Source organism: Pleurodeles waltl, chromosome 9 (genome assembly GCF_031143425.1).
Source record: "Pleurodeles waltl isolate 20211129_DDA chromosome 9, aPleWal1.hap1.20221129, whole genome shotgun sequence".
NCBI classification, from domain to species: Eukaryota; Metazoa; Chordata; class Amphibia; order Caudata; family Salamandridae; genus Pleurodeles; species Pleurodeles waltl.
In genome coordinates, this window is record NC_090448.1 from 1,158,756,053 (window position 1) to 1,158,769,976 (window position 13,924).

The following is a 13,924-nucleotide window of genomic DNA, read 5'->3' on the forward strand; positions in this document are numbered from 1 at the left end:
ATGGAGGGGTGTGCAGCAAGAAGGCTTGCGGCACAGCCCTGCGTCAAAACGTTGTAAATGAGGCCCTTGATTTGCAGCAATTAGTTCATCATATCATGGTAAACTCTCTGCATCCTATCTTTTCAAATCTGCCTTTTGTGACTGTTGATCCCTCACACCTCTTGTACGACTGACCATTTTGCAAACCCTGTTTCAGTAGATGTTGCTGAGGCAGGAGGTTCCATGAGAGAGAACTACTCTTTATCCCAGACAGTGGTCTAAGCTCAACTCTGGGGTGTTCTGCTCCCATCCTCAGGATAATGTCCTGGATTTAGTGGGCTCAGCGGATGATCGTACTAGAGCCATGGACAAGTGGATACGCTCCACATTAAATTATCAGTCACCACAGACAATATGCAGTAAATATAAAGCTTGTTTGCCGGCCCCTTGGTTTGGTGACTCCCTTTTAGTTCTGAAGAAAGATTGCAAATGCCTGGAGTGTGCTTGTTGCACAAAATAAACCCAGGATGACACAGTTAAGTTCAAAACTGCTACTAAGGAATATCACAGAGCTTGCCGGGCAGCCCGAGCTAACTTTTATACTGAAAAAATTGATAATGACAATAATTGTTCCAAATACATATAGTGACATCTTTTATGGATCCAACTAAAGTTTTGCAATGTCTTTCTCTTGTGCAGACAACAGGTAATGAACTTGCCGACTTTTTCTTCAGAATGTTCGCTGACATCTATGCCTCGTTTTTTGAGGGAGAAACGACCTACTGTCTCCGTCCTCACCCACAAATTCACCTTAGCAACTTTTAATCTCATAGATGAAGCCAATTTCCTGGCTCTCCTGGGCACTATCAAATCTGGATCTCCACCGTATCTGCCCATAATTTTGAAAAAGGTTAGCTCTTCTCCAACCCAGTCTGCCTGACTCCAATCCAAAACAATCTGCCCAACTCCAATTTGCCCCACTTCAATTTGCTCCACTCCGGTCCACTTCATCCCAGTCCACCCACTTCATCCCAACTAAATCCACCACAATCCATCCCAATCAAATACAGCCCAATCCAATCCACCCCACTCCCAAACCAATCCACCCCACAGCAATCCAAAACAGTCTGCCCCACTCCAATCTGCCCCACAACAACCTACCCCACTCAAATCCAAAACAATCTGCCCCACTACAGTCCAAAACAATCTGCCTCACTCAGTCCAAAACAATCTGCTCCACTTCAATCCAAAACAATCTACTCCACTCCAATCCCAAACAATCTGCCCCACTCCAATCCAAAATAATCTGCCCCACTCCAATCCAAAACAATCTGCACATCTCTAATCCATACCACTCCAATTTGCCCCAACCCAATCCAGTACACCTCACCCCAAACCATTTAATCCATCCCAACTCACCCCACTCCAATCCATCACAATCCACCTCACTCTAATTCATTCCATCCCACACCAATCCAATCTGCCCAACTCCAATCCAATCCTCCTCACCCTAATCCAATCCGCCCACCCCCTCCACAATCCACCCCACTCTAATCCAATCCACCCCACCCTGATCCAAAACAGTGTGCCCGCTCCAATCTGCCTCACTCCATCCCAAAACATTCTTCCCCACTCAATCCAAAACAGTCTGCCCCACTCCAATACAAAACAATCTGCCCCACTCCAAACTTCCCCACTCAAATCCAAAACAATCAGTCCCATCCACTCCAGTCCAGAACAACCTGCCTCACTCCAATCTGCCTCACTCCAGTCAAAAATAATCTGCCCCACTCCAGTCTGCACCACTCCAATTTGCCCCATTCAAATCCACAACAACCTGCCCCAATCCAGTCTTCCCAACTCCAATCCAAAACAATCTGCCTCAGTCCAATCCACCCCACTCCAATCCACCCCATTCCATTCCAATCCACCTCACCCCAATCCAATCCACCCCACTCCAATCCTGCCCAACCCACCCCAATCCAATCCACCCCAGTCCAGCCAAATCCAATCTACCTTACTCCAATTCACAACACCTCACTCCAATCCACCCCAGGCCCAATCCAATCCACCTCAATTGAATCCACCCCATTGCAATTCAATCTACTCTACTTCAACCCGCCCCACCCCACTCCATTCCACCCCACCCCACCCACTCCAGTCCACCCCACTCCAATCTACCCCACACCACTGCAGTCCAATCCACCCCACTCTACTCCAATCCACCTGACCGTACCACAATCCAATCCACCCCACCTCAGTTCAGTCCACCCCACTCAATCCAATCCATCCAGCCCACCACACTCTAATCCACGCTAATCCACTCCAACCCACCCCATTCCCATCCACCCCACTCCAATCCACCCCACTCCAATCCGCCCCTCTCCAATCCACTCTACTTCAAAACACCAACTCTAGTCCAATCCATTCCAATCGACCTCACCCCAAACCAATCTAATCCACCACACTCCAATCCACTTTGCCCCATTTCAATCCACTCCACTCCCATCCAATCCACCACACTCCAGTCAATCCAACCCACTCTACCCCAATCCTCCCCAATCTACTCCAATTCAATCCACCCCACTACCTCACTCCACTCCAATTCACCCCATTCCACCCCACTCCACTCCACTATGTGGCAGTCCATTCTATACCACGCACTCCACTTTACAAGACTACATTCTATGACACTGCACTGTATGGCACTCTCTTCCACTGAACCCCATTCCCCTCTACTCAATTCTACGACACTATACTCCCCCAATCCACTGTATTCCTTTTAAAAAATATATATATTTCTCACTATACCTTACAACAAAGCATTGGCAATGCTAGTAGCTTAGCTTTACAGACCTTGCCAACTTCACCAAAAACCTCACAGTGTGAGGAGGGGGCAGGGTCTTGGGGGGTGTGGCCTTGTAGTGAGAAGCACCTAAAAGGCACGTTTTCCCCAACTCCCGCCCCGGCCCCAAACCCCCTCCTCTAAAATAAGTAAACAAAACTTTGCTGAGGCTGCGGCCCATGTCCTAGGGGTGTTTTCACACCCATTAATGGACCTCCGCAGGTAAAAGCGTCCGAAAATGAACTTTGTACGTTTGTGCCGTTTTTGCGTCAATAAATGACGGTAATGCAGGGCAAAAAAAGTATAAATCAGGGCCACAGTTTCCAGCAGTTTTAAGCTCGTTTCCCCTGCTACCAGCGCCGGCTTTAGGGCAGTGAGAGTGGTGCGGCCGCACCGGGTGCTGACCTAGATTGGGGATGCTGACCCTAGGGGCGTTGTGTTTAGCAATAACTTCGAAACTTGCGATTTGAAAGCACCTGCCGAAAAGATCCTGGTGTGTTCAAGAAACAATGAAAATGTCAAGATACCTCTTGTGATTAATGTTCCTGCTAGAGAAAGATTTTTTGTCTAGCGGCAGCTTTGACTCTCCATGAAGTAGCGCAGATGGTTAATACGCCTGCTGCAAAGAACAGATCTGTATTTTATGTGGATAACTGAATGGATTAGTAAAATCAGCCCTTACCAGCGCTTTAAAACAAATGAATGTATGTGAAAAGGGGGCTATGGAGAGATGAGGGGCATATTTTCCGGGTGGTAGTTGGGGAATCCGAGAAGGTGGTCATGGGGTCGAGGGGTGCAAAAAAAGACTGTCGCACGGGGTGCCAACAGTGCTCAAGCTGGCCGTGCCTGCCACCATGTGATATTGACCCCTCAGTGGGAGACCGTGTGAGGGGAGCCAGTATCGTGTGGCACACTGTGGCACCGTGTGAGTTGGCAGGTCTGGTAGTATTTTAAAAGGCAAGACCTATTAGTTCTACCATGCTTGTTTCAATTTCTAAATGTTTACTGCCATCAAGCCAGATGTGGAATTATCAGTGCAGTAGGTGCAGTAGCACCGAGACCCTACAGTGTGAGGAGCCCTTGCACTGAATTCTACTACTCGAAAAGGAGTACGAGGGCCCTATTCTTTGCTTGCCCTCGCACACCGCTGCTAGGCCCTACACGGCACTACTACCAAAGGTTTTTGAGAGACCCTGCGACATTTCAGTCATCACCCCTGGCCGCCTTCCCATGCAGGTAGCCGGTTCCTGCTGCGTTGGATGCATTTTAAGTGATTTCGGTCGGCCTCATAAATTGTTGTAGGTCTAACAATAGTGAGCTAAATCTGAACAGCCTTGTTTTTAAGACACATCCACTTGTGTGTTATATGACAATACAACACCTTGGTGGTCATTCTGACCCTGGCGGTCTTTGACCGCCAGGGCGGAGGACCGCGGGAGCACCGCCGACAGGCCGGCGGTGCTCCAATGGGGATTCCGACTGCGGCGGTAAAGCCGCGGTCGGACCGGCACCACTGGCGGGCTCCCGCCAGTGTACCGCGGCCCCATTGAATCCTCCACGGCGGCGCAGCTTGCTGCACCGCCGCGGGGATTCCGACCCCCCCTACCGCCATCCAGATCCCGGCGGTCCGACCGCCAGGATCCGGATGGCGGTAGGGGGGGTCGCGGGCCCCTGGGGGCCCCTGCAGTGCCCATGCCACTGGCATGGGCATTGCAGGGGCCCCCGTAAGAGGGCCCCTACATGTATTTCACTGTCTGCTGCGCAGACAGTGAAATACGCGACGGGTGCAACTGCACCCGTCGCACAGCTTCCACTCCGCCGGCTCGATTCCGAGCCGGCTTCATCGTGGAAGCCTCTTTCCCGCTGGGCTGGCGGGCGGTCTGAAGGCGACCGCCCGCCAGCCCAGCGGGAAAGTCAGAATTACCGCGGCGGTCTTTCGACCGCGGAACGGTAATCTGACGGCGGGACTTTGGCGGGCGGCCTCCGCCGCCCGCCAAGGTCAGAATGAGGGCCCTTGTGTCTTATCCCATGTAGGATACCAATCCATATTGTTTTCTGTAGAGGGTACATCAAAGCCTGCTCTTCAAAAAGCAACTAACCATAAATAAATGGAGTGGGAGCGATGCCGGTTAAAAGGATTTCACGTTATCCCTCACTTGAAGCAACTCATCAAACCAGGTTTGTTAGGAGAAAAGTCAAACTACAAACTATCATTGGAAGAAAGGGGAAACTACAAAGTATCATTGGAGGGAAAGGGAAAGTCGAAAGTATCACTGGAGGAAAGAGGAAACTACAAAGTATCACTTTGGGAAGAAGAAACTACAAAGTATCATTGGAGGGAAGGAGAACCCACAAAGTATCATAGGAGGGAAGAGGAAACTACAAAGTATCATTGGAGGGAAGAGGAAACTACAACGTTTCATTGGAGGGAAGAGGAAACTACAAACTATTGTTGCAGGGAACAGGAAACTACAACGTATCATTGAAGGGAAGAGGAAACTACAGAGTATCAGTGGAGGGAAGAGGAAACGACAAAGTATCATTGCAGGGAAGGGGCAACTACGAAGTATCATTGGAGGGAAGAGGAAACTACAGAGTATCAGTGGAGGGAAGAGGAAACGACAAAGTATCGTTGGAGGGAAAGGGAAACAACAACACGTCATTGGAGGGAAGAGTAAACTACAAAGTATCACTGAAAGGAAGAAGAAACTACAAAGTGTCACTTGAGGGAAGAGGAAGCTCCAGAGCATCATTGGAGGGAAGAGGAAACTACAACTTATCATTGGAGGGAAGAAGAAAGTACAAAGTATCCCTGTAGGGAAGAGGAAACTACAAAGTATCATTGGAAGAAGTGGAAACTACAAAATGTTATTGGAGTGGCGGGGAAACTACAAAGTATCATTGGAAGAAGTGGAAACTACGAAGTATCATCGGAGAGACGGGGAAACTGCAAAGTATCATCGGAGCGACGGGGAAACTGCAAAGTGTCATCGGAGGGACGGGGAAACTACAAAGTGTCATTGGAAGGAAGGAGAAACGACAACGTATCATTGAAGGGAAGGGAAAAGTACAAAGTATCACTGGAGGGAACAGGAAACCACATAGTATCATTGCAGGGAAGGGGGAACTACAAAGTATCATTGGAGGGAAGGGGAAAGTAGAAAGTATCACTGGAGGAAAGAGGAAACTACAAAGTATCACTTTGGGAAGAAGAAACTACAAAGTATCATTGGAGGGACGAGGAAACTACAGAGTATCATTGGAGGGAAGGGTAAACTACAAAGTATTACTGGAGTAAAGAGGAAACCTAGAACGTGCGAAAGAAAACAAATGAATAAAGGGTGCAGACCCTTTATTTCTGAAATGAGGGAACTGAGGTTGAAGCGCGTTGGCGTCATATCCCAGAGGCGCGTGGAGTAGGCACTTGTCTGTTTACTGTTCTGGCCCTGCTTCTCTCATTTCCTGGATTCTCCCTCAGCTGGACAGCTCAAGGTTATCCTCCCTTCTGGCTCCAGAGACACTGATGAATGTGTTCACTATCACCCGACGCTCATTAGAGGAATCAGCTCATCTGTCTGTGGTCGCTGACCGGCCATCAGGACACCACGCTCTTCAAAGGGAGTGGGTGGGTGCTGACAGGGGGGGGCTCTGGGCGCTTCAAAATGCCCCTAGAGGTAAGTGTTGGCACGTGTTGGATAATTTGTGTGATGGGGTGTTTTTGAAACACCCCCTCTGTCTGGCCCCCGCCCTGGGCCAGGGTTGATGTTCTGGAGGGGCGGGGGGGTTGCGTAGGGGAAGTGATGGCCTCTCCTCTCCTGCTTTCTTTCATGTGACAGAAATTTTATTTTTGTTTCATTTTAACCTTCTGTCATCAAAGTGCCTGGTCAGATTCTGTGCACGTGTTGTGAGGACATTATTTGAGCTGGGGTGGGGACTCCACCATCCGGCATTACCTTTGAGGATGCAAACTGTTATTTGTACAACACTGTGAAGGCTGATCGAAAACTAGAGCTTCACAAAGTGAGACAAAATCTTCGCCTCGTGAAATACCTGCGAAAATCATTTTTTCAAAGTTTATGTTGTGTTTATTCATATCTAACCCAAACTAAATGGCCTGCATAAGATATACCGCAAAAACACCAGCAAAAGCCTCGTTGCCAATGCTGCTTTCAAAGTTTAGTAGAAATTACCACAAATGTGCTTTTACATGCATGATTTTCGCTGGATAAAACCTGCCAGAATTTGTGTGGCAAAAAACCCACAACATTCCGGGGTTACACCCCTTGCAGCATTTGAAGAAATGTGGAGGTAACAGGTTTATATCACTTTCTATGGTTTGGAAATCGCACGGGTGAGTTAACACACACCGGGCAAACACAATACACTGCGGTAAGGCAAATAAATCACCTGTCACATAATCTGCAGAATTTATCAATAAAAAAGTGCTTCTAGCTCAAATGGTTTGAAAGTTACAAAAAATGCGAGGACATGTTGCTGCGCAGGTGAAGGCCCTTTGCAAAGCTGGAGTGGTCACTTTTCTGTTGCTTATTGCTATATTTTGAAGTTTAAGTGGCACTAATAAGGTATAACTAATGACGAGAGTGTGTAACCAATTTTTAAAATGATGAAATTATGAGGTAATACTATTTCAAAATATGCCGCATAATTTGCCTTTCTTCAGGGGCGGCTTCTCCAGTATGGTGGAGGGGTGCCGCACCCCCCCTCTAGCAGGAGCAAAACCTTTACAAGAAAACGATAATAAACTATGTATTGTTTTCTTGTAAAAGGGGTGGGGCTACGGGCTGTGACGAGCACAGAGGGGGAATGTCAGATGTGTTGGTTTGTCTCAATGTTTACACAAATAACAATTTAAATACCATTAGTTTATTTCTTTTATAGCGCTACTCATCCCAGTCCAGGATGTCAGATCGCATTACATCACACGTGCACATTATACATGGACAATAAGTCATGTGTGTAAATCCATGTACGGGATGTGTTACATAAGACAGTGAGGGCTACAGGGTAGGAGTCACACGTCCTTAACAGCTCACTCTGCTATATTAGAAGGATTACCGTTTATAAGTTGCAAGTGACAAAAGGATCTGTTTTAAAAGCAGTGACCCACTTACCCATCTACATAAACTAAAAATCTGTCACTTCTATGTCACATGATGTGCTTCGCAGGAGACACTTAACCCTCTATGCTACTTTGATTCAAAACTGGGACTAGACAAAAGACACATCTCTTCAGCAAGTGCGTTAACCTCCAGAGTTGTCTTGCCATCAGTATTATTATTCCCTGAGATTTACTGGGCACACAACGATCTCTGCAGCAGGGGCCTTAACTCCTTAACATATTTTAGAAATGTAAACTTTGCAACCAAGTAAACAGAACAGATTTACTGCCACCTTTCTCTTTGTGGCCAATTTCTTTTTGGCAGTTTTAAAAATAAATGTAGTTACGTCCCAGATTTTGTGTTGGGATTGTGTCACTTTTTTGCACAAATCCGACACAAAATCTCATTTGTTAAATATTGTAATGCTTTCAAATGTATTCAAGATAGACCCGCAAACATTTGTGTGAGGTCTCAAGATCTGATGTCACTTCGTGTGAGGGTGCGATGCCATTTCCTGTGATGCCACATGCGACATCAAGCTCTGTGATGTCACGCGCCATGATGTCACTTGCAAACTGCCGAACTTGTTTAGTTCCCGCACTTCATGGGCCCGAGTCACAAAGGTAAACTTAGACTAAAAGTCTAAGTTGAGTCCAAGAGTCTAACCTTACTATGAGTAAAGTTAGACTTTAGGTCTAGGCTTTTGGTCTAAGTTTACCTTTGTGAATCGGGCCCACGGTTTTTGGGCCTTGTGCCCCGCTGATACATGAGGAACCACTGGCACTTGGCAATGTCTTTCCTGGGTATTGATATGAAGCAGGGGTCGGTGGAGAAGGGGTATATAAGGGCAGCTGTGAAATGGCCCATGTTGTGCATCAAGGTCACCTTGAAGTCGCTGCAGTTGTAGGTCAGGTTTACTTCCCTGCGGAGGAGGTGACTCTGAGACCTCGCCAGACCCAGGTGGGCCTGCACCCGGCTCTCCGGGGGCACTGAAGACGTGGGGATGCTGGACAAGTGTCATTGCGTGAGGAACGAGGGTGCGACCAGCAAAGGGAAGGAGTAGAGCGCGTGATGGAGCGAAAGCATCAGTTTTGGTGCAATGGCGGAGAATAAAATCTGTATTTCGCACGATAACTAGCAGGCAGGTGTGCCATTTTCTGTGCGTGGGCGGGGCACGGGGCCCTCTTTTCCTCAAGCCTTTGCAGAAATGCTAAAATGTTTTGGTTTATTTCATACTTTTCGCTGTCCTGGTGCATGAATTACCGAAGGCTGAGAGTCGTGACATGTCGTGCATGTCCAGCCAAGTCCACGGGCCGCACAGTCTGAGCTCCTGCGCGCGCACGTATGCGTCTCGGTGTAGTTGTGTGCGCGCGCACGCACGGCTGTATTTGTGTGCACACGTGTTTGTGTGTGTGAGCATTAGGGTGACCCGATTTTTGAGACCAAAAACCGGGACATTCGGCAAAAATAGGAGGAGGGCTACAATTTTACATCTACTGAGCTCCACAGAATGACAGCGCTCATCAGTATAGAAAGACAGAATAGGTACTAAACAATACATGCAATGCTATTTTTAAACCCAGTATCTCAACTTTTAATGAAATAGCTTTCCTATCATTTCTCCTAACTAATCCCGCACTGTTTTCAGTTGACACTCTCTTAAAACCAGGACATGAACCAAATTTGTCAAAATCTGCCGGGACAGTTTGTGAAAAACTGGGACTGTCCCAGCAAATCCAGGTTGCCTGATCACCCTAGTGTGCATGCCTGTGTGTGTTTGCACGTATCCAGGCACGTGTGTGTGTGTGTTTGGCGCCAACCTCGGGGATCTGCTGAACAAGAAATCCTGGAGTGGAAGAAGCAGAGGGCAGCCCAGCTGAGATGGAAAGGGTTCTCCCCAGCGGCACACCTAGAACTCTTGGTCTCTCTGGAGAACGTGCCATAGCTGGATAGGGTTGATAGACTGCTGGCAGCCTAGGCTAGGCCACCATGGGATAAAAGAGTGCCAACATCTGCCCCAAGTGCCACTGGAGAGGATTTCTCTTTCAAACTCTGCTGTCTTCAACAATCCCAGGAAAAATGATCTTTTGCCCTTTAGTTGCTCCCTTTCCACTGGCAACAAGGTCATTTGTTGCAGTCTGGCACCTTTTGTGGCCAGTTAAGGTGGCGTCTTAAAGCATCTTCCTAGAGTGGTCTCCCCATAGCACGAGCCCTGCGTCAGGTTTCTGTCATCCAACAAGCTGTAGTACTTAGGAAAAGATAACAAGAGTAACTGAGGGCATCCAGTAAGGCTTGTTCTTGTCTCTCTCTTCAGTTCTGCACAGGTGCATACTTATATGGGATTTGTGTAGTGTCAACCTATCCAAAGGCAGCGGCGGACCGGTGTGCAGTGTCAAAGAAACAGTCAATGAGCGATTTGAGAGGTAGTTGGTTTGTGGACGGCTACTGCATCATGATGCAGGGGCGTTTCCTCTATAAGAGCGGAGGAGCATTGCCCCCCAGCGGTAGCTGCAAACCCTTCTAACAAAAACTATAATAAACTATGTTTATTATAGTTTTTGTGGAAAAGGGGTGGGGCCACAGGGGTGACAAGCAATGAGGGGGGATGCTCAGCACTCCCCCTCACTGCGCATGGATATTTGGTCGGCTGTCTCGGGCCGGCCAAACACACAGGCGCGGAAGGGTCTCTCCAGCCCAGCAACACAGTTACAAGGCTGAGGAGGGCCTGCACAGGCTCCCAGTCTGCGTGGGAGCGCCCAGCCAGGGCGCTCCCAGCCAATCCTGATGCTGCTCTGAGCAGCATCAGGATTGGCTGTAGGGCAGGCTGGGGGCCTGTGCTGGCGGAGACCGAAGAGCAGAGTAATGTCGTGAGAGAGCGTCGTGTCATAGGAGAGGAGGTAAGTGTTTTTTAAAAATATTGCACATCTCGCGCGAGCGTCGCCATTTAGGTGTCAGGCAGCGGTTAAGCTGACATCGGAGCCCTAAGTTACCAGAACAGCATGAAAACTGCTTTCCTAATACCTTCGGACTTCAGGAAAAACTCAGACCCCATTTTCCTGGTTAGCAGGTGCTAGGACCCATAAACCAATAACCTGCGCCAAAAAAGGGCCCACTATCAGACGAGCCTCTCAGCCCCCACATATGTTTAAAATTACTATGCACATCATACACCACACATTACACATAGTATTCCTACCACTAGCCATAGTTATTACCGTCAGAGTAAAATAGAAACAGGAAGAGCTGGATGGGGGCTTCCACTTTTGTGGTCTCCTGGAATTAGCTAACAGGAAGTGGGAGCCATCTTGGGATGGGAATTGTTAAACTTTGGCCAGGGACTCGCTGTATTCCTCCGAGCCCCACACGGGGTCATGGCTGGACACGACAGTCGGTAGGAGGAGTAGTAGCGTCGAGCTGGCACACTTCTTCCTCCAGGGCCTTCTTACACCACGGCACATGCCAGCCCACATCGCTGTTCCAGTGCTCCATGGCCTGCTGTTGTCTTAAGGGTTTGATATAATATTACAGAACACGCTTGAACCGAAAGCCCTGGAGGTCACCGTGACGCATCCCACAAGCGATTTTAATGCATTGTGTGTAGAGTTACAGATGCGACAAGGCAACCGGATCTTTTTTTTATCCTACACCGGACATCCGTGAGGATAGAATGACAACTCCATTTAAAAATAGTGCGGGTAGGTTGTCGGTCTTAGATTGTAAAGTAATAAAATATTCACACAAAACACCGCAAAGTAATATAATAATTAGGGCTCCCAGTTTTCTGACATTTATTTTCTGACATTTCTTTCTGTATTTATCCATATTTTTTTTTTGTTGCTAATTTTAGCTGTATTTATCCGTATTTATTTTGGGTTTTGTGAAAAAAAATGAAGCTGAACTAGTATATTTCCATAATTATTTAACAGAACCATATTTATTTAACAGAACAATGTACATTCTTATTTGAATGACTACCAGTTTTCAATGATATTGAGACCTGTAAAATGATAAATCAATACACTTTAAAGAAAATATGAAACTTTTAGTATCAATCTTATGCATATACACTGCTCTTTAAGCATCATTATTAAAATGTCTTTATTTTTTACCCTATGTACCTGACAATTGACGCAGCTATTGGCCTGACAGTCATGACTTACAGTATTTATAATTGCTCAGAAAAGATCCACATTTCAGTTTTTACCCACATTTAAAAATAAATACAGATAGGAAAATAAAAGGTTTACTGTCTGTTTTTATCTGTAAAAATCAGTAAAAGCGGAAAACAGAGAGCCTTAGTAATAATACATTTTAAAGTAATAAATTGATCACATTTTAATTTAGCAAGATTTCAGGTTATGCGCTTCCCTAATTTTTGGATCCTCCAAAAATCACTTTATTCCCTCTGATCTTGCTTGTGTGCAAAACTAGGAAGAGCTATAAAGCAAGTTTTAGCAATATATTAAATTGGTCAAGCGCTGATAACCGTATCTGAATATTTAAGAAATTACCTATGTGTATCAATAGATTCTGTTACTAAATCAATATGATTAACATGTGTTAGAATAGATCAGTGATAAATTAATGCACCTGATACAGAGAGTGCACAGGTTTGATAGTTTCAATCCATGCACGACTGGCTCAGCCTTTATCCAATGAGGGCATCTTTTGTTAGTGCATAGGGAGACCAACAGAGGTTGATTCCCCACTCGATTTTCTCCCAGCCTTTCATCCTTGTGAGGTTGATAAAATGAATGCACATTTCATTGCATAGTACACATTTTACCTTTGCAGAGAATTTAGGCATCTACATCAAGATATGAAGCGCTACACAAAAGGCAATAAATAAATGATTTCTCTGACTCATGGCAACAACGTTAATCGTTAACTTTAAACTTAAAGCAGCATCTTGTCAAATGTATTTTGATCACCAGAAAAGCAGGAGGGATGAAGAAACCTTAAGAAACTGCTAACAACATACAGTGTGTTTTTTGTTCTCCCCTTTCAACCATTGGCTGTCCTCTCTTCTCCTCTTTCAGACATTGGCTTGAGGCTTTGTCAGTCAGAACGTTGGCTCTGCCCAATGCCTAATGCTATTGGCTGTTTGTTTGTATCCTTCTGCCTCCACTTGAACATGCACTGAAGTGCATGAGGGACTAATTTAAAACAATAGCTCCCTCTGTCCCCTCCTGTTGGCTCCCTCCTCTATCTCCCCATAAAAGGCTACGACTCCATGCTTTAGCACGTTAAACTCAAACCTATTGGCTTTGGTTATTATTAAGAATGTTTTGAATTTAGTGAACAGCCAGAAAAGACCATCGTAAGTGGGTATTGTGCATGGCGCAGCGAGTGCGGTGTGCTTCAGATACAGTGAATATAACCGAATGAGGTTGGATTGTGAAAAGGATGCAGACAGTTCTTAGGATCCAGGCAGTACTGGTGCTCTGACATGTCACAGGCATGTAAGGATCCCATGAATAACACTTAAGGGAATAGGAGGCTTTTCTTTAATAGGAACACACAGTGCCATACAAGGCAACAGGGCACCCAGAGGATGGGCATACCTGAGCACTGCTGTAGGCTGAAGAGCAATCACTGGCTTAATGTTTCAGAATTTGTATTCACTCTTTTCAAAAGGATGCCCGTAATATAGTTGGTTACCCTCCCCACTCCTAGTGGCATGCTTCATCATCTGGTACCTCCTTACTACAACCACCTTGGGAGCTCCTAGTGGGCAGTAGTGTTTTTGTGTACCCAAGCATATACACTCTTGTGGAGTAAGATGATTTCTACTGCACAAGACAAGTTGTGAAAAGTTTTGAATGGCTCTTTTTTTATCCTCCCTGTTAGTGTGGTGATGAGATCAAAGAACGAGTTAAAAATGTGTTAATTGCATTTCGATTTCAATGAACTTATGGTCATGTGACTGTTCTGGAGGTTGCTAACCACTGCTATAAATGTGTGCTTTGCTTAGTGTGAC